The sequence below is a fragment of the Triticum dicoccoides genome, chromosome 4B (assembly GCF_002162155.2).
Source record: "Triticum dicoccoides isolate Atlit2015 ecotype Zavitan chromosome 4B, WEW_v2.0, whole genome shotgun sequence".
Lineage (NCBI taxonomy): Eukaryota > Viridiplantae > Streptophyta > Magnoliopsida > Poales > Poaceae > Triticum > Triticum dicoccoides.
Genome location: NC_041387.1, coordinates 162924474 through 162949661, shown reverse-complemented (window position 1 = coordinate 162949661; position 25188 = coordinate 162924474). Strand labels below are relative to the sequence as shown.

Below are 25188 nucleotides of genomic sequence, written 5' to 3'. Positions count from 1 at the left end.
GAGGAGCCTCCTACTGGATTGATACCTTGGTTCTCAAAAACTAAGGGAAATACTTACGCTACTATTGCTGCATCACCCTTTCCTCTTCAAGGAAAACCAATGCAAGCTTAAGACGTAGCAAGAAGGATTTATAGCGCCGTTGCCGGGTAGGTCTTCGCTCAAGTCAAGACATACCATGTACCCATCAGAAATCCATCTCCCTCGCATTTACATTATTTGCCATTTGCCTCTCTTTTTCCTCTCCCCCACTTCAGCCTTGCCGCTCTATTTTCCCTCTCTTTCCCAATCTTCTCCTCCTCTTTTTCCTCGCTTTTGTTTGCTGTTATGTCTAAAATTGGGGAGATTATCGTCAATATGGACAACCATGATAACATGGAAAATTCTGATGCGTCGGCTGAAGAACCCCCTATCTTGCATACTAAAAAGTTTTGAATCGGTAGTGGTAACATTATTGGAAAAGGTGTTATTCAAGATTCCTTTACTTGTGCTGGTGCTTTACCTTCCATGGGTGGTTCTATTCTTCATAGAACTAGTAGTCTTGCGGATGCTATCGCTATGCTTGTAGTCGAACTTGAAAGACAATTTATGCATATGCATCCTTGCATGCAAAGAATTTTCCTAGAATTTTCCAATATTGAGCATTCTTCCGTTAAGCGCGCTGTTACCATCTTTTTGGCTCATGAGTTTAGATTTATAATAAGAGAGGCCAAAGAAATCTTTGCGCACTATAGGGTGGACGCCGGTCGTCCTCCCATAGAGGCGGTCCTCTTTGATCAAGAGGAAATTAGGCGTTTTCAATCTTCGAACTATGTTGCTTTCAATGAAAACCTTAGAAAAAAAGGTTCCTACAAATGTCTTGGTTGATAGAATTTCCGAACTTAATAATGATTTTGCCCTTTGAAATAATGAGCTAGGATACTCTATTGAGTATAGGCTCACGATATTTTGCCAAAAGAATGCTTTTAGTGACGAATTAGTTGTGCATTACGAAGGGCCAAAGGAGGAACCCGTTCCTCCTGAGATTGATCTTGGGGACTTTTGTCCCGCTAAATTTAGCCCTTTTGATTAATTTTTCTTGCCTCAAAGAGAACTTTCTGCCGAACGTAGAGAATATCAGATGATTTTTCAAGATCTATCTTATTATTATGGCACTACTTAGATCTATCTTCGCTTTTATGCCTAGCTAGGGGCGTTAAACGATAGCGCTAGTTGGGAGGCAACCCAATTTTATTTATGTTTTTTGTTTTTGTTTCTGTTTAGTAATAAATTTTGCATCTATCTTCTGTTTAGGTGTGTTTTTATGTTTTAATTAGTGTTTGTGCCAAGTAGAACCTATAGGATAACCTATGATGATAGTTGATTTGATTCTGCTGAAAAACAGAAACGTTGCGCGCACGAAATTAGTTTTGTTAAATCACATAAACGTGATTTTGCGTTGATTATTTTTGTTGATGATCAATAGACAAATTTTCCAGGACTTCCTATTTTGGTAGGACTTTTAGAGTTCCATAAGTTTGCGTTAGTTACAGATTGCTACAGACTGTTCTGTTTTTTTACAGATTCTGTTTTTCGTGTGTTGTTTGCTTATTTTGATGCATTTATGGCTAGTAAAATAGTTTATAAACCATAGAGAAGTTTGAATACAGTAGGTTTAACACCAAAATAAATAAAGAATGAGTTCATTACAGTACCTTATGTGGTGGTTTTGTTTTCTTTCACTAACGGAGCTTATAAGATTTCCTGTTGAGTTTTGTGTTGTAAAGTTTTCAAGTTTTGGGTAAAGCTTTGATGGACTATGGAATAAGGAGTGACAAGAGCCTAAGCTTGGGGATGCCCATGGCACCCCAAGATATTCAAGAATAGTCAAAAGCCTAAGATTGGGGATGCCCCGGGAAGGCATCCCCTCTTTCGTCTTCGTTCATTGGTAACTTTACTTGGAGCTATATTTTTATTCGCCACATGATATGTGTTTTGCTTGGAGCGTCGTGTATTATATTGGTCTTTGCTTTTTAGTTTACCACAATCATCCTTGCTGTACACACCTTTTGGAAGAAGCCCACTTGATTAGAATTTGCTAGAATACTCTATGTGCTTCACTTATATCTTTTGAGCTTGATAGTTTTTGCTCTAGTGCTTCACTTATATCTTTTAGAGCACGGCGGTGGATTAATTTTGGAGAAATTGCTAGTCTCTCATGCTTCACTTATATTATTTTGAGAGTCTTTTAGAACAGCATGGTTTTTTGCTTTGGTTACAAATTTGGTCCTAGAATGATGAGCATCCAAGGTGGGTATAATAAAAACTATCATATGAAGTGAATTGGATGCTATGATTAATTTGATGCTTGATAATTGTTTTGATATAAAGGTAGTAATGTTTGGGTCATGCTAGTGGGTAATTATGAAATTGAGAAATACTGTTTTGAAGTTGGCAAGTCCCGTAGCATGCATGTATGGTAAAAGTTGTGTGACAAATTTATTGCATGAGGTGCTCTTTTGATTGTCCTTCTTATGAGTGGAGGTCGGGATCGCGCGATGGTTAACTCCTACCAACCCTTCCCCTAGGAGCATGCATAGTAGTACTTTGCTTCGAGGGCAAGTAGACTTTTGCAATAAGTATATGACACTACTAGAGAAAAGCTTACTAGTGGCGCTGATTTTTTACATACCAGTAGCGCGGGCACCCGCGCTACTGCTAGGGTGCTACAGCTATTATTTAATAGTAGCGCGTTTCTAAACAAGCGCTGCAGCTAAAATACTTATTAGTAGCACCGCTTTCTCCACCAATGCTACTAATATCATCACGTAGTAGTAGCGCCCTATTTTCTCCCCACGCTACAACTAGGCAAATAGAAATAAAAAATAAAAAAAGCAGTCAGGTGCAATATTCATGGAATCAAGACAAGTCCAGTGCAAATAAACTAAGTTCATAGAACCATCTCACAAACATTAACGACAGTACCACATTTAATATAATCACACAATCTCACAAACTCATATAGTAGTCAACAATGCATAGATAGATCATAGTTGGTAGTCATACTAGCATATATATGGTTCAACAGCCACACACATGCATATGTAGTTCTAGAGGATGTCGATGACGACCATCATCCTCAAGCCTGGGCGGTGGGTGTTCCTGATAGTAATTAGGATTGCCTGTCCAACATGAAGATTCTTGCTGACGAGGAAGCTCTTCCACCCAACCGAGTTGAAGTGTGTGCGACCGTCCGTGTCCACGCCGTACGCACAAGTGGTGACGGAGCCCCTTGCGATAAGGCGTATTCCAGCAGAGCCTTCTTCATCAGGCTTGATACCACAACTCTCAGATAGGCTCTTTCGCAATTTCTGAATAAGAAAAACATATCAATTAATAAGTAGCCTCACATGTTCTACACGAAGAATATATATCATCGGACTCTACACTAAGTATATATATCATCGGACTCTACACTAAGTATAACAATAAAGCATATAAGATTCACTAAGCATATAAGATTCACTAAGCATATATATCATCGGACTCTACACTAAGTATAACAATAAATCATATAATATTCACTAAGCACATAAGATTCACTAAGCATATAAGATTGACTAAGCATATATATCATTGGACTCTACACTAAGTATAACAATAAAGCATATAAGATTCACTAAGCATATAAGATTCACTAAGCATATATATCATCGGACTCTACACTAAGTATAACAATAAAGCATATAAGATTCACTAAGCATATATATCATCGGACTCTACACTAAGTATAACAATAAAGCATATCATCAAATTACTCTAAAAACTACAGTAAATGCAATATACCATGATATGCCGATCAACCATGGTACTTGTCAGGCGGGCCACGAATGGCACCTCGACAAATTCAGCACGTGGCGGAATGATGTCCCATAGGTTGAACACCTCCTCCTCGCTCAGCTTCATTCTTTGAGCTACGATGGAATCACCGAGTGGGTCGTAATCATCCTCATCATCCTCATCATCCTCATAATCTTCTGCTTTGTTGACATAAATCACGGCCATCTTGGGTCTTTCAGCTCTGAAGGAGAAGCTGATCAACTCACCACCGGTGATACGCATGTTGTCGATGAAACGGACCCATCCATCTCCTCCCACCGCGTCATCTTTCATCCTTTCTCGATCTCCATAGTGTAGGGCCCCCCAGGAGCCTCAAAGGTCACAGAGTCTCCAGTCAGATTGTTGAATTCTGACCTCACATTGCATGGGACGATCTGTGTACAAAAAGCAAAATGATATATACACGATGCATTAATGCCAATAAAACTAAAAACAAAATAGTAGTTACTAGTTTCATATAATTTATTACCGCCGCATGAAGAAAACTAGACTCGAAGTAGATGCCAAACAGCGTGCCAGTTGCAAGGCTGCTGGCGCACCTTGACTTGCACCATCGACATGGTGGTGGTGGTGGTGGCGCCATTTCCCTAAAGCAATATGATTAAAGGATTAACGATCCAAAAAGTAAACATAAAGTTTTCATAGCTAGAGTTCACATGGCAAGCAAAATAACAACTAAAAAGTAAACATAAAGTTCAGTCTAGGGGAACACTTTATCTATTCCCACATCCAAAAGTTGAACCAGCTTAGAATCTTCCAGAACACAATCAGTAAACATCCATTCCATCTTTGGCATCAGATGCACAATAATTAAAACTATAAAAGGCAAACACCCCCCTTTTCGATCAGATACAACTCTCTGTCTATCTGTGTTTTCTTTTTCTGAAATTTACCAAAAATGGGCTCACTAACAGCATCATAACAACTTGGAAATTTGAGCATCACCACATACAGATACTCTCTTCAACCTGAAAGAGTATTGAATCAAGCATTGATTTTTCCATGAAACCACATAACAGTGAGGGCTTCTTGGTCATATCTTTATATGCATCAACAAAGAAGCTAGTGGTAGTAGCCAAGAATTGAAACCCTCAATCGTTGCTATCATATTAGAGCTAAAAAATGCTCACAATTCTACGGTCGAGCACTATGGTTGTTCCAGCGAAGGAATGACAAGTAGTTACAAGTACTACATCAATGATCCTAAATGTCGGAAACAATAGTCAGTATCGTGACAACGTGATACGATGGGACGCTCCCGTCCTCGGCCAATCACGTTAGCTAGCTTAGCTGCTAGCTCCCGCCAGCACACCATCTTCAGGATGAGCGCGCTAGCCCTGGAAGATGCGGTTTGCCCACTCAATTGTGTACTGCGAAATCACGCCCTAGACGACACCAGGGATCTAGGAGCGTATCTCGAAAGCTCCCATGGCACCATTTCAGAAGGGGAGCCGATCCTACGACCACCATCAACAAACTTGTCGTGTGGAGGCATTCACGCAACCACAGACGATGGATAATCATTCCCATTGCAGAAGCCTATCATCTACACGAAACGGCACATGGCAACCGACCCCGCCCGTGGCTCCTCTCTGGAAAAGGCACAACATGGACGCCCCCTCTCTAAACCCTAGAACACTAGGCACCGCCGCCACCACCACTCCTCCAGGGGCAGCAACCAAGAATTGAAACCCAATTAAGTTTCAATTATATGTGCTAAAAGCCTCTACTTCTCTAGCTACTTCTCTCTACTCTCTCCTAAGTTTCGGTGAGCAACAAAAAGCCTCTACTTCGCTCACCTAACCCCTCTCTCTACTCTCTCCCCAATCACGGGAGGAGCATGTCACATTGAAGCGCGGAGTAACCGTGCAATCCATAAATCCCAAAACATAGCGAGCCGCAACGACAAATCGATTGGAGCCAAGCTAGTGTGGCGCGCGTAGGGAGGAGGAGATCGAGGGGGACTTATGGGGTTGGAGCGTCGGAGGAGGCGAGAGGCGACCGCGCGTGGTGGCGGCGCACGGCACCATCTTGGGGGTGAGGCGGCCGGGGACGAACCCTAACCGCGGCGGCGTCGTTGGGCGGAGGGGATCGATTGTGAGAGTGAGGGGGTGCGGGGGCGCTCGGGCCGGTTTTCTTCTGCTCTAGTAGTGGCACTGGTTAGAGGCCGGCGCTACTGCTATGCCCACCAACTATAGTTCCCATTGAAAACAAACACTACAGCTAAGTGGGCTACTGTATTTGCCCAGCGGCCCATGTAACAGTAGCGTGGCCCAAGCAAACAAACGCTGCTGTTATATATTAGTAATAGCGTGTTTTCTGCCCAGCGCTACTGGTAAATACTAGTAGCGTGGGGTCATAAAAAGGTGCTACTGCTAAACTTCTATTTATAAGCATTTTCCTAGTAGTGTGAGTTCTTTATGACTAATGTGAGTCCATGGATATACGCACACTCATCCTTCCAATTGCTAGCCTCTATTATACCGCGCAACTTTCGCCGGTATCATGCACCCATTATTTACCTTCCTCAAAACAGCCACCATACCTACCTATTATGGCATTTCCATAGCCATTCCGAGATATTTTGCCATGCAACTTTCCACCATTCCGTTTATTATGACACGTTTTATCATTGTCATAATGCTCTTTGCATGATCATGTAGTTGACATCGTATTTGTGGCAAGGCCACCTTCATAATTTTCATACATGTCGCTCTTGATTCATTGCATATCCCGGTACACCGCCGAAGGCATTCATATAGAGTCATATCTTGTTCTAGCTTTGAGTTGTAATTCTTGAGTTGTAAATCAATAAAAGTGTGATGATCTTCATTATTAGAGCATTGTCTCAGTGAAGAAAGGATGATGAAGACTATGATTCCCCCACAAGTCGGGACGAGACTTCAGACTTTAAAAAAAAAGAGAAAGGCCAAAAAAAGGCCAAAGAAAAAAAAAGAAAAAAAAGAAAGAAAAAAAGGAAAAAAAAATAAAATGAGAGAAAAAGAGAGAAGGGACAATGCTACTATCTCTTTTTCCACACTTGTGCTTCAAAGTAGCACCATTGTCTTCATGATAGAGAGTCTCCTATGTTGTCACTTTCATATACTAAGTGGGAATTTTTTCATTATAGAACTTGGCTTGTATATTCCAATGATGGGCTTCCTCAAAATGCCCTAGGTCTTCGTGAGCAAGCAAGTTGTATGCACACCCACTTAGTTTCTTTTTGAGCTTTCATATATTTAGAGCTCTAGTGCATCCGTTGCATGGCAATCCCTACTCACTCACATTGATATCTATTGATGGGCATATCCATAGCCCGTTGATACGCCTAGTTGATGTGAGACTATCTTCTCCCTGTTTTTGTCCTCACAACCACCACCTTATACCACCATAGTGCTATGTCCATGGCTTGCGCTCATGTATTGCGTAAGAGTTGAAAAAGCTGAAGCGCGTTAAAAAGTATGAACCAATTGCTTGGCTAAAACTGGGGTTGTGCATGATGGGAGTATTTTGTGTAATGAAAATGAAGCATGGCCTAACTATATGATTTTGTAGGGATAAGCTTTCTTTGGCTATGCTATTTTGATAGGACATGATTATTTGTTAGTATGCTTCGAAGCATTATTTTTATGTTTTATAAGCTTTTATCTTGAATCATTTGGATCTGAACATTCATGCCACAATGAATAAAATTACATTGAGAATTATGCTAGGTAGAATTCCACATCAAAAATTCTGTTTTTATCATTTACCTACTCGAGGATGAGCAGGAATTAAGCTTGGGGATGCTTGATACGTCTCCAACGTATCTATAATTTTTGATTGTTCCATGCTATTATATTACCCCTTTTGTATATTTATGGGTTTTATTTTACACATTTATATCATTTTTGGGACTAACCTACTAACTGGAGGCCCAACCCGTATTGCTATTTTTTTGCCTATTTCAGTATTTCGAAGAAAAGGAATATCAAATAGAGTTCAAACGGAATCAAACCTTCGGGAGCGTGATTTTTGGAACGAACATGATCCAGAGGAATTGAAGTGCAAGCCAAGAAGCAGCCGAGGTGGCCACGAGATAGGAGGGCGCGCCCACCCCCTCTGGGCGGCCCCCTATCTTGTGGGCCCCTCGGGCGGCCACCGACGTACTTCTTCCTCCTATATATACCTACATACCTCGAAAACATCCAGGGAGCCAACGAAACACAATTTCCACCACCGTAACCTTGTGTATCCGCGAGATCCCATCTTGGAGCCTTCGCCGGCGCTCCACCGGAGGGGGAATCGACCATGGAGGGCTTCTACATCAACACCATAGCCCCTCCGATGAGTTGTGAGTAGTTTACCACAGACCTTCGGGTCCATAGTTATTAGCTAGATGGCTTCTTCTCTCTTTTTGGATCTCAATACAATGTTCTCCCCCTCTCTTGTGGAGATCTATTCGACATAAACTCTTTTTGCGGTGTGTTTGTCGAGATCCGATGAATTGTGGGTTTATGATCAAGTTTATCTATGAAAAATATTTGAATCTCCTCTGAATTCTTTTATGTATGATTGAGTTATCTTTGCAAGTCTCTTCGAATTATCAGTTTGGTTTGGCCTGCTAGATTGATCTTTCTTGCCATGGGAGAAGTGCTTAGCTTTGGGTTCAATCTTGCGGTGTCCTTTCCCAGTGACAGCAGGGGCAGCAAGGCACGTATTGTATTGTTGCCATCGAGGATAAAAAGATGGGGTTTATATCATATTGCTTGAGTTTATCCCTCTACATCATGTCATCTTTCTTAATGCGTTACTCTATTCATTATGAACTTAATACTCTAGATGCAGGCAGGAGTCGGTCGATGTGTGGAGTAATAGTAGTAGATGCAGGCAGGAGTCGGTCTACTTGTTGCGGACGTGATGCCTATATACATGATCATGCCTAGATAATCTCACAATTATTCGCTTTTCTATCAATTGCTCGACAGTAATTTGTTCACCCACCGTAATACTTATGCTATCTTGAGAGAAGCCACTAGTGAAACTTATGGCCCCCGGGTCTATCTTTTTTCATATAAGTTTTCAATCTACTTTTATTTGCATCTTTACTTTTTGCATCTATATTATAAAATACCAAAAATATATTTATCTTATCATATTATCTCTATCAGATCTCACTTTCGCAAGTGGCCGTGAAGGGATTGACAACCCCTTTATTGCGTTGGTTGCGAGTTCTTGGTTTGTTTGTGTAGGTGCATGGGACTTTTGAGGAGCCTCCTACTGGATTGATACCTTGGTTCTCAAAAACTAAGGGAAATACTTACGCTACTATTGCTGCATCACCCTTTCCTCTTCAAGGAAAACCAACGCAAGCTCAAGACGTAGCAGCATGCAGCTCGGCTCTCCCAGCGGATTGTGCCTTGGATAGCATAATAGACAATGTGGACATAGAGTGATATGTTTGATTCTATGTATCTATGTACTTTACATCAAACGTTCTTGATCCGCACTAAAGACGTTGTCATAACAGGCCATTGGCTTCAACCTCCCCGACTAGGGGTCGGGGAGTGTTCCGTACTATGTGAACTGATGTAAGCAGGAAATCACTTCCGGTAACCTTGCAATCCGGCCTTTAGGTACGAACAGACAAAAATGTGCGCAGAGAGTTATGTTAATATTACTTTTGAACGTAAGAAACATCTTCTAAAGAAAATAGTTCCTCCATGGGTTCCTTTCTTCAGGTTCGTCATGCCAGTATGGGCGTTTGTATTTGGATACCCGAAGTATGCAAATGACTGGTGCGAGGCCGAATCCCCAACGTTGGTGTCGAACATCAGGAGTACTATAATATCCCTCATTGCTGACCCATATTATGTTCTTAGGAATGCTAGCTTTCGGCTTCACCCGTTTGAGGTACGGATACGGTTGACCCGGTCGTATCAATCATAGAGGTACTCCCTTTACCCCCTAGCTGAACAATCGGGAACATAGGGGGTAAATACAGGAGCCAGACAACCCTCCTTGGCTAAAATTTAAGTCAAATCAGTGCATATGATGGCTGTAGAGGTATTCGAGAGAGTGCAAGCTCGACAGAGACGACTATGTGCACGGAAAATATATTAATTGGCTGCTTTAGAGGAGCACCCAAGTGAAATCTGGGTGTTACATTTAAAATGTGCCATGGAAAGAGGGCCGAAACTGAATTCGGTTTATTCGAGCAAAGCCCGGGAGATCTTAATTCTCCAGGAAGAAAAAAGGGGAACAATGAGGAAAAGGGATAGTTGACTGATGTGGCCGCACTTAACCGTAGAAGCATCGTAGCCGTGTTACGTTCTAGGGGTTTGGTTCGAGGCGGTTGTCGCACGAGTTGTGAATGCGATACGCTCCTCCTGCTAATACTTCATCAATTATGAAAGGTCCCTCCCACTTTGGCAAGAGTTTGTTATTTTGCTTCTCTGGGAGGCGGAGGACGAGGTCTCCGACGTTGTATGCCTTTGCTTGAACTTCCCTGCTCTAGTATCGTCGATCCTGTTGCTGGTAAAACATAGAACGAGCCCGAGCCACATCTCTTTCTTCTTCCAGAGCATCCAGGTCATCCCTCTGATCCAACTCGACTTCTTTTCCTCATACATGCGTACTCTGGGTGCATCGTGGATGATGTCACAGGGAAGGACTGCTTCTGCGCTGTACACCATGAAGAAAGGTGTGTATCCTGTTGATCGGTTAGCGGTAGTGCGCAGTCCCCATAGTACGGAGTTGAGCTCCTCCACCCAATGACAGTCAGATTGTTTCAAGGAGCGAACTAGGCCAGGTTTTTTGCCGCATATGATTAGTCCTTTAGCCCACTCAACCTGTCCAATGGTCTGCGAGTGGTACACCAAGGCGTAGTCAAGATTAATTCCCATAGTAGCGCACCAGTGCTTAACCTCCTGGGCCGTTGAATTAGACACGTTATCCGTGATGATACTGTGTCGGACACCATAACGGTGTACGACGCCGAATCTGAAGTTGAAGACTGGTCCGGATTTTGCTGAAGTAACTAGCTTTGCTTCAATCCACTTAGTGAATTTATCGACCATAACCAGTAGGTATTTCTTTTTCTTGGTTCCCCCTTTAAGTGGTCTAACCATGTCCACCCCCAGACGGTGAAAGGCTAGGTAATTGGTATAGTCCGGAGGGCCATCGGGGCATATGGCTTTGATTTGCGAAAAGCTAGCATCCAACATAGTGTTGGACTAGAGTACGAGCGTCTGCGCAGGTAGTAGGCCAGAAAACCCCTGCTTGGAAGGCCATGCTGACTAGGGCCCCATCGGCCGCACGGTTGCTGCCCATACCAGCATGAATTTTAGCCAAAAGTTGCTATCCCTCTGTTTCCGAGATACACCGCTATAAGACCCCGGTAGTGATTATCTTGTATAGCTCGTCCTCGTGGACCTTGTAGGATTTAGAGCGTCGGATTATGCGTCGTGCCTCGGTCTGATTGATGGGGAGTTCTTGCCGTAGAAGGTAGGCAAGGTAAGGCTCAGTCCATGGTGCAATTACGGCCATGACCTCATGAGCCGAAGAAGTTTCGTCAATTGCCGAGCCGCCGATGATGTCATCATCTGGCTCGATGGCCGGAGGGACGATTTGTTTGGGACCATTGATTACATCGTCCTGGTCGCCATCCTGCCACACCACAGATGGCCTGAAAAGATGTTCTAGAAAGGTGTTTTTGGGGACAGGGTCGCGTTTAGCGCCCATACGGGCGAGGACATCCACGGCTTGTTTACTGTCTCTAGAGACATGATAAAACTCCAACCCTTCGAACTGGGCTGGTATTCTTAAGATGGTGTTTTGGTATGCCGCCATTTTTGGGTCCTTGGCGTCGAACTCGCCATTGACCAGGGAGATAGCAAGGTTGGTATCTCCCCGCACTTTGAGTCATTGAACACCCATTGATGTTGCCATCCGAAGACCATGCAATAGGGATTCGTATTTGGCTGCGTTGTTGGAGTCTGTGTACATGATTTGTAGTACGTACCGGTAAGTATGATTTATCTACGAGCTTGATTTATTTTTACCCAAGTGACCATCACTACGGTCGAGCTATCCAACCAAAAATAAACGCTTCATAGAGGCAATCCATGTGATACATCTCCAACGTATCTATATTTTTTATTGTGTCATGCTATTATATTATCAATTGTATATGCTTTATATGTCATTTTATATTATTTTTATGGACTAACCTGTTAACTTAGTGCCCAGTGCCAGTTCCTATTTTTTGCATGTTGTTCATTTCGTAGATAAACCATACTTACCGCAGTCGAAACACGATGAAACTTTACGGTGATTTTTTTCTGAAACATTAAAGACGCTAGAAGCTTCGGGGGAGGACGAGAAGACTAATACATCTCCAACGTATCTATAATTTTGTTATTGCTTCATGCTATTATATTATCAATCTTGTATGCTTTATATGCAATTTGTATCATTTTTGGGAACTAACCTATTAACTCAGTGCCCATGCCAGTTTATGTTTTTGCCTATTTTATTGTTTTGCAGGAACCATACCAAATGATATCCAAACACGATGTAACTTTATGTTGATGTTTTCTCGACCAGGAGAGAAACTACGAACTTGGGGGGGGGGGACCAGACGTTGCACGAGAGAGCCACAAGCTCACACGGCGCGGCCCTAAGGGGGGCGCCACCCGAGCTTCTGTCCCCCTCGTAACTCCGTTTGACCTAATTCCAAGCCTATAAATTCCCTAAAATCCAGAAACCACAAGAGCGAGACCCGAAACGGTTATTCCACCACTCCAAGCCTGTGTTCTTCCACTTTCCCATCTGGAGGCCTCCGCCAATATTCTGTCGGAGGGGAATCGATCATGGAGGTTCTCTACATCAACCCTGCTGCTTCTCTGATGACGTGTGAGTCATTTCCCGCAGGACCTACCGGTCCATAGCAGTAGCTAGATGTCTCTCTCTCTCTCTCTCTCTCTCTCTCTCTCTCTCTCTCTCTGATCCTCAATACAATGTTCTCTTCGGAGATCAATTTGACGTAATCTTTTAGCGATGCAATTGCTAGGATCCAATAAATTGTGGGTTTATGATCAGATTATTCATTGAAATTAATTGAGTCTTTTCTGAACTATATTATGTGTGATTGTTATAGCTTTGTATTTCTCTCCGATCTATCTGTTTAGTTTGGCCACCTAGATTGAATTATCTTCAGCAGGAGAGATGATTTGTGGTAGGTTCGATCTTGCGATGTCATCACCTCGTGACAGAAGGGGTAGTGAGGCACATATTTGTATTGTTGCTACTAAGGGTAAAACAATGGGATTCAATCATATTGATTGGTATTACTTTCTCTACATTATATCATCATCTTAAAGCATTACTTTGTTTGTTATGAACTTAATACCTAGAGAGGCAAGAATAGAAATGCTCTCGAAGTGGAGTAATAGTAGTAGATGCAGAATCATTTCGGTCTAGTTGTCACGGATGTAATGCATATGTACTGATCATGCCATGAATAACGTCATAACTATGAGCTTTTCTATGCCTAACAGGAATTTGTGTACCCACCGTTGCTATGTTTTTGCTTTAATTCTATTTTCTTGAGTCCATAGTATCATTGCTACTGTAATGATTTTTTGATATTTTAATTAGTGTTCATGCCAAGTAAAGGCTTTGGGATCATTTAGATGATACCTGAATTAATGTTGTGTATAAATAGAAACTTTCATGCCTAGTATTTGAATTTACAATTTTTTACTAGAACATGATCTTGCTCTGCAACTTTTACACAATAGTGAGATACCAATTTATTACGTTTTTTGACCGTAAACAGTAGGGGAACCCCCCACTATGAAAGAATCAATTAAACGAGGGTGATAAAGTTACATGGTTAATTACAAATCCATTTCCCTTTGGGAAAGGACATAAAGGCTACTTTATTGGAGTGAGGATAGAAGCAAAGGAATAAAGTTTTTGTGCTTCTCCTTAACTCTATAAGTTAGGAGTGAAAAATCAACCTTGAATCTACTAAGCCAAGCAGCATGGGACGGTGCAATCCCTCTAAAGTGTTTGTTGTTTCTTTCTTTCCATATGCTCCATGCCGCCAGAAGGAAAACTTCCATGAAGAGTGGTCTCCCCCAAGTGTCTTTCATCATTGAGATTTTTGAAAGGCAAGTCCCCCCTTGTTGCCAGGCAATACCTAGAGTGGCCCAACATTGGGTGCTGATAGAACATCCAAAGAACAAGTGCTCTAGGGTTTCCTCAATGTGCTGCCCGCATAGAATGCAATCATGATTGTCCCCGATATTGTAGTGGCGTCGTTTAAGCATATTCCTTGTGTTTAAACAGTCCGAGAGCAATAGCCAGCCAAAAACTTTGATCTTCATGGTTGATTTGGATTTCCAGAGCCAATGAAAGGCACGATGACATTGGATGTCCCGAAAGCAGAAGGTATAGAATTTGTGAGTGGTATAGTCCTTCTCTCCCCAAACATACGTCCAGATGTCCTTGTGTTGCGAAGCATTCGACAAAATTACATCCCTGGTGTCCTGTTGAATTTGTCTTACTTCATCATATGCTTGTGGGGACAGGGGTAGATGAAACGCCTCATGCAGTGACGTAGTGGCCAAGAAATCCTTTACCGAGATGTCCTCCTCAGTGGTGTACGAGAAAGCACGTGGGTAAGTATCTGCTAGGATGCCATTACACCAGTCATCTTTCCAAAAGAGGGCCGTGGTACCAGTTACCACCTGGACTTGAGTGATTCCACGAAAAATCAGCATGAGCTTGGACACGTCTCTCCACCAGAAAGAGCCGCAGGGATCGGTTGCATGTGGGATCCGGCCATCATAATAGGCATCCTTAATAAGCTGAACCCAGGGCACATCCCAGTTGTTGTATAATTTATGAAGAAATTTTAGGAGAAGAGCGTCTCCTTGGATTCAAAGGTCGATGACTCCCAAACCTCCACAATCTTTGGGTTTGCACACCAAATCCCAAGATGCCAAGGAGTTACATTTGTCACCTTGATCAGTTTTTTTGGTCCATAGGCATTTACGTCTAATCTTGTCCAGCAGCTCAATGATTTTAGTAGGTAAGCGCAAGGTGCACAGAGCAAATATGACCAAAGAGGTAATCACAGAGTTGAGCAGCGAAAGTTTTCCACCATAGGAGATCATGTTGAGTGTAGCAGAAAGTCTTCTCTCCACCATGCAAACAAGGGGCATGAGATCAAGGACTGTTGGCCGTGTTGTGCCCAGAGGCAGACCTAGGTATGTAAACGGCATTTTCCCAACAACACAACCAAAAATGTGAGCTAACTGATTGCAACGGTCCGTAGGGCAGTTAATGGGTACAATTGTTGACTTATGAAAGTTGATCTTCAATCCAACGGATGTTGCAAAATTAGTTAAGATGTTTTTCAGAATCGAGGCTTGTCTTGGGCAGGCTGGAAGGACAAGTATGGTGTCGTCGGCATATTGAATTACTGGGTAATCTTGCTGGTTCCTTGCAGGGAAAGGCAGGTGGATTTCATTTCGTGCAAAGGCATCATTAATTGCCGCTTGGAGAAGGTCGGCTGCGAGGACAAAAATAAGAGGGGAGAGCGGATCGCCCTGTCTCACCCCACATTTGCAGTAAAATTCGTATCCTGGAGTGCCATTAAGGAGGACCGAAGATTTACCCGACGAGAAGATGCACCTAATCCAATTCAGCCATTTGTCATTAAATCCCATGCTTGCCATAATTTCAATCATAGCCTCATGTTCGATGGTGTCGAAGGCCTTGGCAAATTCAAGTTTCAGAAGAATGATTTCCTTTTTTGAAGATTGGCATTGGTAGATGTATTCATACGCCCATGCGAGGCAATCTTGAATGGATCTCCCCTTTAGAAAACCATACTGGTTGCGATGAATTATCTTCAGGATGACTCTTTGAAGCCGGTTCGCCAAGATTTTTGTGACAACTTTTAGGCAGCAGTTGAGTAATGTGATCGGTCTAAAATCATTTACTGAGGCTGGGGAGTTTATCTTAGGGATCAGTGTAATGAATCCATCATTTATACTCTCCAGGTTAAGACCCCCCTCGTGGAATTGATTGCACAATTGATAGAAGTCCTTCTTTATGATGGGCCAACATCTTTTAAGAAAACCCTCAGAGAAACCATCAGGACCAGGAGCGCGATCCGCCGGCATTTCCATAATGACCCTATCGATCTCATCATGTGTGAACGGAAGAGTTAGCTGATCAAGACCCTCAACTTTCTTAATTATGCGTGACAGATCAAATTTCATAGAGTGTTGTTTGGCTGTGCCCATTCTTTGGTTGAATGTTTCGAAAATAATTGATTCCTTGGCAGCATGGTCTTCCACGGTGTCCCCATTATCAGTGGTGAGAGTTGTAATATTATTCCTCCTATATCTTTCCGAAGCCAAGGCTTGAAATTTTTTGGAGTTCTCATCTCCAAATTTGACCCATCTCACCGTGCAACGTTCCTTCCAATATATTTGTTGATATTTGAGTAGCCTCAGAAAGTGAGCTTTCAAAATTTTGCTAAAGTTGCCCTCTGGAATTGTTAAAGTTCTTCTGTTTTCTAGCTCATCCAGCTCATTTAGCGCTTTATTGGAGTTTGCAATTGCCACCGAGAGCTTAGAAATCCCTTTGCTCCAATGCTTGAGATCTCGTCTTAAGTTCTTGAGCTTTCTACATAGGACAGTTGCGTAGTTCGTTGATTTGACCTGTTTAGCCCAGGATTTTGCCACTGTATCCATGAACCCAGGATGATGAACCCAGTAAGATTCAAATCTGAAAATTTTTGAACGGGGTATAGACGTTTCAATTGTGACTACACAGGGCGTGTGATCAGACACGGGCTTGCCCAGAGGTTTAACCAGGGTTTTGGGATAGGTGGTAGTCCAACTGTTGCTGGTAAAGAACCAGTCTAATTGTTCGAGGAGTGGTTCGACCTGCATGTTGCTCCAAGTGAAAGAGCGTCCCTTGATTGGTAATTCAATTAGGCTCTGTGATCTAATGAAGTCATTGAATATTATCATGTCATTAACATTACCCCCAGGTTTATTATGGTTATCAGGTGCACGGATGAAGTTGAAGTCACCTACAAAGAGCCAGTTTTCATGAGAAGGTATATCAATCTGAAAAAGCCAGTCAATGAAGTGTTGCCGTTGCTCTCCTTGGCAGGTACCATAGATATTGATGAGTGTCCATTGCTGACCAGATTGTGTGGAGGTGAATCTAGTGACAAGCGCAAAGTCTTCAGAGAATAAGGTGACAGCTGAGAAGATCGACCTGTTCCACACCGTCGCTATACCCCCAGAATCCCCACGGGAGGCAACAAAATCAAACTGATCAAAATTACGCGGGCAGCAAGATTTAACAAAAGATAGATCAAAAGTGGTCTTTTTCGTTTCTTGCAAGCAAACGACAGAACACCCGCTAGACCTGATAGCATTCGAAAGCGCCAACTGTTTGTCGTCCGAATTCAACCCACGAACATTCCAACAAAAATCATTCCAGTTTACTAACAAAGACATTTAAATAAGAAAGGATAAACAATCAAGTCGAGGCGTCCGGCTCCTCCTCCAATGGAGCCATGAGAGCATCTTCAGCGAGCTCAGCAGGGGGTATCGCACAAAGGTTGGTGCCGATGTGCTGAATGACATTGGCAGGCGTTGGAGGGGGAACTGGCTCTGCAACAGAGTCACTGATCCTCACACCAGCTGGGACCACCCGAGGCTTGACCTTGGAGGCTTTCATCTTGGTGTTAGAAACTGAATGGGTGCGAAATCCATCATACTTGTTGGAACGGGCACTTCGGCGCAATGAGATAGAGCATTCAGGCACCACAGCTTTCTCTTTGCGATTGTCAGAGATAACAACTTCATCAAAATGAATAGTGTCAACCCTGTTCGATTGGTCCTGTAACACCTCATCAGTCACTGCAGTAAGGGCAAGCAACTGATTTTCCTGGCTAGATTCCGTAACAGGCAATTTCTCCAACAGTGGTACAGCAGAAGAGGTATCCAAAACCTCCAAATTCAACTCCTCAGACTGATCATTATACCTAGTCAAGTCCCAATTGCTTGCAGCTTCAAAATTCTCAGTCAAGGCAGGAGCATTATCATAATATGTGATTGTCTGAGTGGCCGAAGTAACAGTTAAATTCCCATCATTCTCTGAAAGAGTGAAGTTCAGAGCCACACATTTGTTTCTGAAACCATAGTTGGAGCTCTAGGGGCCGTAAGATGCAATTATGGGCATAATAGCAGCTTTCAGGTAGGTGTTAAACCGAAGCATTGGCACACAATCATTCAAAACCATGGCTGGGACAAAATCACCTTGAGCAGACATGTTTAAGAGCATTCCAGCATTTGTCACTGTGAGAGAGGTATCCAAAGCATTAATTTCTTGAGGGGTAGCAAAGTAACTAGAAAGAGCCAGGTTGGCAGAACTGGATGCCTCCTATGGCCAGAACTGATTCATCAAGCTAACAGGTACAAGCACAAATGATTCAGAAGCAGTAGCACTGGAGTCAGTGCTGTCAACAACAGAAATTGAATCATTCCAAGATGATCCAGGGCTATCATGGAGATTGTTCTGTGGCACAATTCCATGGTTAACTTGTAGCCCTTCCCCAGCTAACCATTCCTGGAAGTTGTAGAGCATGGTGGTGCCTGAGGTGGCGGCGGGGGCCAGACTCCCCACTCAGGATGAAAATCCACATCATTGCCTTCATCCACAACAACATTTTCACTGTCACTTTCACCCATGTGTGCATTAGCAGCAGCATTCTAGAGTTGCCAGTTGTGCAGTTGCTACTGATAAATTTGTTCAGCAGTCAGTCCATTGCCATACAATGGGTGTGGAACGCCATCAGCCGGGGGTGGGTCTTCACCCGCTGGAGGAACATCAAGCAGGTGTGCATTCCAGTCTGAACTTCTTAAGATGGTAACTACCACAGTCCAACTCTGCCTAGGGCCACCCAACTGACGCATAACCAAGCTCTTAGGAACCAAACGCATGTGAATCACTCTAACTTTAACCAGAACAAACTTCCTATCATTCCTGGGATTATGCCACTCAATCAGACTACCAAACTTGTCAACAGATTTGTGAATGTAGTGTTGTGTCTGGTAGTCATAGGGAAAACCGATGTAAAGGATCCAAACTTCAGGACCAAATGTGGTGAGCCTCATATTTAAAGCAGCATCATGCGGAACAAAAGAAATCATAGTGTATTCATCAGCCTCATCCTCATCTAATTCAAACGTGGTACCCACTACTGCATCTCGAACCAAGGAATCCACAAAACCAAATATGGCAATACCAAGCGGATGATCGTCAGCTTCAGTAGGAAAGAACTGAGATTCATGTACCAAACCTTCGACAGTGTGACGCAGCTGAGCCTTGCGGTGATGAGGGACAAAGCGGCTGGCTTCCGCAATAGCCAGGAAATCATGGCGCAGGGGAGGCACCGGGCCGATCACCATGTCATCGCGCACTCGTTGATCTGGCGGTCCAAGCTCAATCGTCATCCCGTGGGGCAGGTAGGGTACGACATTGAGGGGGAAATCGCCATGGATGAGGAGAGCGGAGGGGCAGAAGCTGGAGCAGAGGTGGGTGCAGAGTGCAAGGCAGAATGCGTATCGGCAGCGGGGGTGGGGGTATGGGTACCCAGACTCCTCGATCAACGTGCCTCGGCCGGCAATCAGCCACCATGTGTCCCTGGTGGCCACTGGATGAGCATCGTGCGGTCATCGTCACCTGACTAGCAAGGGGGTCATTAATACACTTTCCCATAAATGAGCGATTTTGATTATCCGATGTGTTTGACAGAATATTTTCTACCATCCTGTTATTGATTGAAGACCGGTGACAATAATGATAATGAGGCAATGAATCAGAATAATGAGGTAAGCCCTCTAAATGAGTATCTGCAGCATCAATGCGCAAGCCTCTGTTAGGTAAGAGTTGATTTGTGCCATTTTTATGCGCAATATATTCATATGGACCCATGGCAGAGTTTTTGGGCCGCCAACATAGTCGTGTCACGTTGGGCCTATTGCAGTTCTTGTTAGTATGGCCTGGGAAACCGCAGTCATAACATTGGTAACGGGCTAGGCAGGCAAAGAAGAGATGGTCGGAAGATCCACAGGTGACACAAGCCGATGTATGTATTTGGGCTGGCGCAAGAATTGGACATGAGCATGGCCTATCAAAACATACAGAGCAATAGTTGCCTGGGCATTTAATTGCCAAATGATCATTATCTCCACAAATTGAGCATATCACTAACGTGTCATAAATAAATTGTGGAGACGGGACAGAGGGAATTTTCCAAATTGAAGCAATCTTGTCCTCCGAGATTCCAGCGTTATGATGATCCAAAATATGTCGCAGCATGAAGCAGGGAAGGAGTTTCCATTCCTCGTATTTGAAATTATGACCCATAAATTTCCCCTTGATAGTCTCCGTAGAATTATTGCAGGGCGCGTTGAGATGAATTTTGAATCCACCAATATCCAAGGCCGTTGGTAGGGTCTCACTAGTGACGACCTCCATATTATTAGCCTTGATTGGGCATTGAAAGCTGCCAAGAGCTAAATTAGCAGGTAGTGAATGTTCCCTAGAATCTAGGGATTGTACCATGGCAGTCACCGGAGCTAGCCGGGCAGCCGCCGCCGATGAGGATTCCGGTAGATCATCCCCATAGCTAGGAGCAGCAATAAGACCAAATTTTGAGAAAACCTCCATGGAGGCAGCATCTCAAATGGTTCCGTTCTGAGTAAAAGGTATCTTAGATTTGATCGCCATAGGGGAACGAGCCAAAACCTCAGGAATTTTTTGATCAAGATGCCAACTAAAACATGAATCCTTGGAACCACCAGTATCAGGACGATAGAGACTAAGATGACAGACAAAATCCGGCCAAACTCTGTCCTTGAGACCATAGATGAAATGACCAACTCTATTAGAGGCAACTGAAAATCTGTATCTTCTTCCATGCAAATGGATCACATTGAGACCAGCAGGAAGACCACCAATACAACATTGGAGAGCCACAGCAACCGATTCCTCATTGAGCACGAAGGAAGCCGAAGAAAAGTGTACCACCAAGAAAAATTTCTTGGTTCCACCAGAAGGGGAAAAATGGACAGAAGAACCAAAACGTCGACGCACCTGATCCGCGACCGCCAGGCCAGGGGAGAAATCCCAGTTCAAGAGTCCCTCCATTGGGCCGGAGAAGTTGTGGCCGCCGGCGCCGGAGTGGCAGCCGGCGTGGGAGGGGAGGTGGCCGCCGGGGCCGGAATGGCCACCGGCGGTGGTCTCCTTGCAGGAGCCTAGAAGAGGAGCCTAGAGGAGGAGCCTCGTCATCGCGACCGCTTACGTTGTCCTAGTTTTTCAGAAATTTTGGAGTTACAAAAGTACGGTGTTAGTTCAGATCATTACAGACTATTCTGCTTTAGACCGATACAATTTTCTTTGCATTGTGTGCTTATTTTGATGATGCTATGGATTATACCAGGGGTATAGAGATACGTCTCCAAGATATCTATAATTTTTCTTACTGTTCCATGCTATTATATTATCAATCTTGGATGTTTTATATACATTTACAAGCAACTTTATATCATTTTTTGGGACTAACCTATTAACTTAGTGCACAGTGCCAGTTGCTGTTTTTTGCTTGTTTTTTAGTTTGCAGAATATCAGTACCAAATGAAGTCCAAATGCAACCAAACTTTTTGGAGATTTTTTTCTGGTGATAAGAGAACTTGGAAGCTTCTGGAGTCCACGAGAAGATGAAAGTGGGGGCCACTAGGCACCAGGGTGCGCCAGGGGCCTCTAGCGTGCCCTGGTGGGTAGTGGGGCCCACGGGCATCGTTTTTACCTACCCCCGCCTATATAAATACTCTAATTCCAAAAATCTCAGGGGAGTCCATGAAATACATTTTCCGCCGCCGCAAGTTCCAGAACTACAAGATCCAATCTAGAGGCCTTCTCCGACACTTTGTTGGAGGGGTAAACGGTCACGGAGGGGTTCTTCAGCATCCTTGCCGCCCCTCCGATGGTGCCTGACTAGTTTACCACAGACCTACGGGTCTGTAATTAGTAGTTATATGGCTTCTTCTCTCTTTTTGATCTTCAATACAATGTTCTCTTCAATGTTCTTGGAGATCTATTTGATGTAATGACTTTTTGTGTTGTATTTGTTGAGATCCGATGAATTGTGAGTTCATGATTAGATCTATCCATGAATATTATTTGAGTTTCTCTGAACTCTTTTATTCATCATTGTTATAGCCTCGTATTTCTTGTCCTATTTATTGGTTTGGTTTGGCCAACTAGATTGATTTATCTTGAATGTGAAGAGGTGCTTTGTGATGGGTTCGATCTTGCGGTGCTCAATCTCAGTAACATAAAGAGACATGACACACATGTATCATTGCTATTAAGGGTAACAAGATGAGGTTTATTCATACGTGAGTTTATCTTGTCTACATCATGTCATCTTGCTTTAAGCATTACTCCGTTTTTCCATGAACTTAATACACTAGATACATGCTGGATAGCGGTCAATGTGTGGAGTAATAGTAGTAGATCAAGCAGGAGTCGGTCTACTAATCTTGGACATGATGCCTATATACATGATCATTGCCTTGGATATCTATCTATCTATACCTATACTAATTTGAGACTCCCTAAAAATTAGCATGTTAATCAGTAATTAAGAACCGTACATCTGGTGGGACCAAGTTATTAAGGTGTTTAATCCGCGTACAAAATACAAAGCAATGGACATGTAAATTTACCCTCAGAGTTTGACACAAATTGCCCACTATGCCACGGGCAAGTGAAAAAACTGATTTGTTTTATTTATCAATCTGTCCTATCTCCCCCATCTACTTGCAGCGACTCTAAAAAAATCCCCTTGCAGCAGCCATCGTACGCCACCGCCACCAGCCCACAACGGAGTCCTGGCCGCCGGCTCCCCGTTGCTCTTCGCCTCCTTGGAAGGTCGGATCTTGCCACTGCCCCGAACTCGCCGTCTCTCCTCACCCCAATATTTCAGCTCTCCCATAGATCCTCTCTGATCCGGAGTTCCACGCATAGGGCACCGGCATGCAGAGGCAAGGAATGCCACTCCTCCTCTGACCAGCCAGCCATAGCGGCGTCGTTCCTCTGACATGCGAAGGGGCTCTCCTCTCCCACCGGTCGGTGCCTCGACTTGGACTCCTACAGCCGGCACCTCCACTTCAGCTCGCACCGGCCGGCATCCTCCGCCGCCAAATCTTAACGACTTCGAGTTCCTTTGGCCGTCGTCATGAACCTCCAAGCAGATAACCTACCCTTCATGTGTATCTCCCGTTATATCTCCTCTCTGTTCTGATTTTCAGAAAGAAGGTTGATTTGTGGCCCGTTTCCAACAGGTAGATGGGATAGCAATGGCCGTTCCTTGGTTGAAGGATGCAATGCAGCTCACTAAATTCGAAGTTGTACTATTTTGGACTGCCTAGATACCCAAGCAGGGGAGATAAAGGCTGCAAGTTGGGTAGAAAGCGGTCTAATTCTCGGCAATACTCTTTACTTGGTATTTGATGATTACTCTTTACTTGGTACAAAGTTCTTGATGATTTTAATATAGTCTGACCCTGCTGTAGAAAGAAGCTTACATACATGCCTGGATGTGTTTGAGATGCATTGTAGTGTGTATTACTCTTTAGTCGGTATAATGTTCTAGATGATTTTAATAGTCTGGCCCTGCTGTAGAAAACAGTTTACATACATGCCTGGATGTGTTCGAGATGCATTGCAGTGTGTACTCATAGGTGGTCGTGAAGGGCGACTAAAAGTAATCCATCATCACATCAAGTTTCTGGAATTCCGGGGATTGAAATCAGATCGAGATGCCAATGTCCTGTATGTTGCTTCAGTTATATGGCTTGAGCTGGTCAATCTGCAAGATGATGCAAAAAATTGCTTGCAGATAGTCTGTATATATGTGTACAGACATGCATGTTGTATGTTTATATCAATTTTGCAAATTGACATTTGTTCAAATGCTTCTAAGTAGTGCTTCGTGAAGATTCAAAGTAAATCTAAATTACTTTGTGTTGCCTATCCTATTACTTGATTTTTTTGCTAACTATGTGTATGAGTAAATTTCCAAGATGATGCAAAAAAATTGCTTGCAGATAGTCTGTATGTGTACACACATGCATGTTGTATGTTTATATTAACTTTGCAATACTGATGTTTGTTCAGATTCTTCTAAGCAGTAGGCTCTAGCAGAACGATGCTTCCCTTTCCTTACTGTTGTTGCTAAATATTTGTTTTATGTGGCATATGAGGACTGAACAACATCAGGCCAACGACCTCACCCTGGGAGTCCACTTCTTTACGGTCACGACATCTGCCTTGACAAATTATCTGGAGGTAATTTATTTGTTTCCCTCCATTGGATGAAGACCTGTTTTGTGTTGTTTAGTTGCATGCAAACTTCTAGAAGCATTTTATTGACATTGGATAGAGCTGAGAAAATCTATTTATGCTTGCAGCTTTGTGTGCCTTTTTCTAGCAGTTGAGCTGCAGAGACGAATGGGGAGGTGGACTTTGCTGTAGTTATCATGTGTTCTTGCAATTAGAACACCTGGGGATTATAAGCCAATATACGATTTGTTCATTTTCTTTTAGAGGTATGTGAACATTGATTCATATGATTAGTTGGTACTTAAGAACATGGATACCCACACTTTCCTTGATAGTCCAAAAGGTTCAGATTTTAAATATAGATGTTAAGCTATGATGAGAACCTTATTGACTCAGCCATCATATTTTGTTTTAGGTAGATAATCATTAGTTCATATTTCTGAACAGGGAAAGCCATGGTGTCCAGATGGCTCAAGCAGTTCTGATATTTGATATAGATTTGAAGGACCAGGAGAACCTAACTGGCTCATTCCTATACCACCATTCCGATATATACGGGGCAGTTCTTAAACGTGCAAATGTTAAAGCCATTAAAACACCCTCTTAGGTTCGTATACATAAGCAACTGCCATATTTTGAGAGACTGGATTTTACAATGATTTGCATAGATTCTTATGAGGTTAATCATGAACTGCATAAAGTTTTTTTTTTGTAAATATTGAATGGAATAAGTATTTTTAGGTTCATTTATAATGATATAGTATTTCTGTTTAAGCAGTGCCGAGTGTTAGATGTTCCATATTTGAATTAGCTTTCCCTAAATATAAAATACTAGAAAGGTCTGAGTGGCGAGTGCTACTTCATTGAAATTTGATTGTG

At 43.0% G+C, this 25188-nt stretch overlaps 1 long non-coding RNA gene across 3 annotated transcripts; it reads left to right on the top strand.

The window, feature by feature from the left end:
- Positions 1 to 22805: 22805 nt before the first annotated feature.
- Positions 22806 to 24943, top strand: LOC119293493. Of its 3 annotated transcripts, none has more exons than XR_005143089.1 (5): positions 22806 to 22896; positions 22993 to 23237; positions 23310 to 24315; positions 24461 to 24575; positions 24757 to 24943. It is a non-coding gene; the product is annotated as an uncharacterized LOC119293493 (long non-coding RNA). The 3 variants fall into 3 exon arrangements; XR_005143088.1 differs by having other exon boundaries at positions 22993 to 23470; positions 24231 to 24315; XR_005143087.1 differs by having other exon boundaries at positions 22993 to 24315.
- Positions 24944 to 25188: the final 245 nt, after the last annotated feature.